This window comes from Triticum dicoccoides, chromosome 7B, assembly GCF_002162155.2.
Source record: "Triticum dicoccoides isolate Atlit2015 ecotype Zavitan chromosome 7B, WEW_v2.0, whole genome shotgun sequence".
NCBI classification, from domain to species: Eukaryota; Viridiplantae; Streptophyta; class Magnoliopsida; order Poales; family Poaceae; genus Triticum; species Triticum dicoccoides.
The window spans coordinates 695,014,938-695,016,875 of record NC_041393.1 but is presented as its reverse complement, the minus strand read 5'-3'; the positions used below and the strand labels follow the sequence as shown (position 1 = coordinate 695,016,875).

The 1,938-nt window shown below is 55.8% G+C and overlaps 1 pseudogene; it reads left to right on the top strand.

Moving 5' to 3' along the window:
• Positions 1-232: 232 nt before the first annotated feature.
• Positions 233-1,554, top strand: LOC119337659 (annotated as a pseudogene).
• Positions 1,555-1,938: the final 384 nt, after the last annotated feature.

The window sequence follows — 1,938 nt, the reverse complement described above, 5'->3', positions numbered from 1 at the left end:
GATATATAGATATATAGATATAGATAGATGTATAGATGTATAGATGTATAGATATAGATAGATAGATACATAGAAATGCTGCCAAATCCTTCTGTACATAGAAGTGTACAAGGGATATGCAAATCTCAACAAAGGATTCTTGGTTCATTATAAATGCAGCCAACCCATACACAAAAGAGTGCTCACTATTGTGTGCACGAGCCAACAAGTTAACTCTCCAACAGCCACATCCATGGAGCTCTCCAATCACGCTCTTCTCCTCCATCTGGTGCTTGCGGCGCTCCTCCATCCTACCGTCGTCGTCGCTTTTGACGATGCCACATCAGGCCGCAGCAAGGGCTTTAGCCTGCGCCTGGTCCCTAGCCCCGGCTGGAACAGTACCATCCACGTCGACGACGACGGCTTCGTGCACCTGAACGAGCCAGTTGAGCACGCCCCCAACGTACTTCGGCCGCACATGCCTCACAAAGAGAGGTACAACATCATCACCACCGTCGGGACGGGCCATGGCCGCCGCACGTACACCCTCGCGATGGAGATGACCCAGAGCCTGACGTGGATGCAGTGCGTGCCGATCCAAAACCCGTTTCAGCAGGTGCCGCCGCCCTTCGACCCGACGGCCTCGCCGTCATTCCACCCGCTCGCGCCCACCAACCACCTTTGCTCGCCGCCGGGGGGCAGCGTGTGCAGGTTCAGGAGCAACCCCATGTTCCTCGGTGTCACGAGTGCAAGCGGTGTGCTCGGCCATGAGACCATGTCCTTCGCGGCCTCGGGCCATGGCGCCGCGCCGGCGGTCGAACCCGCCGTCGTCATCGGCTGCGCGCACACCAGCGAGCGTTTCAGAAGCCACGGAGTGCTTGCCGGCATCCTCGCCCTGGGCAAGACGTACCCGTCGCTCATCTGGTTACTGGGCCGTGGCGGCTTGCATCGCTTCTCCTACTGCCTCTTCTTCCCGCAGGGGAACCGGCACGGGTTCCTCCGGTTCGGCAGCGACATCCCGGTCGACACGAGGCACATGAAGAGCACCAGGCTGCTCTACCCCGAGGCGAGCGCCTACTACGTCAACCTCGCCGGCATCAGCTTTGGCAGGACGCGGCTGGGCGGCAACCTGGCGGAGGTGTTCAGGCGCCGAAAGCTCGCGGATGGCAGTTGGCACAGTGGTTGCGTGCTTGACGCCGGGATGTTCTGGGGGGTACGTTCATGATCAGGCCTGCGTACGACATCCTGGAGCGCGCCCTGGCGGAGCACGGCAGGAGGCTCGGGGTGCCGCGCGTACCCCGCCACAACTTCGGTCTCTGCTTCCGCGCGACCCGCGCCATCTTGTTGCATTGGCCGACGGTGACGCTGCACTTCGAATCCGAGCAGGACCTTGTGCTCACGCCGAATAAGCTGTTTGTCCTGCAGGATCAAGACATGTGCCTCACCGTGACACCGAACCCGCAGATTACCGTCATCGGCCCAGCGACGCAAGTGGGCACGCGCTTCGTCTACGACCTCGCCGCCGGCAGGGTGTACTTCGCCCCTGAAAACTGCAATGCCGACACTGGCGTCTAGGATTGATCTTCTGTTCCAGTAGCGGTCAACCCAATTCGATGTGGTTAACCGTCTGTCTCTGAAATAAAAGGAAAATTAAACTATATTGAGAGTGCAATAATTAACAAACAAAAAGATCAAATATCTTTCTTATAGAAAAATGCCGACGGTGCTCGAGCTGCAGGGAGCTCGTTTTCAAAATACAAATTTCCGCAGCGTGAAATTTTTCGGTTTCTTGAACACACATACACATGTACACTAAGTATGTGCAGAATTTCATAACGTTATACCTTCACGCATGGAGTACAAAAAAGGGAGAATACGTATTTCCAAAACGGGCCGACCATTTTTGTTGGCCGGCCGGAATTTTGTTTTCTTAATTACAGCCTACAAATCATAATATTT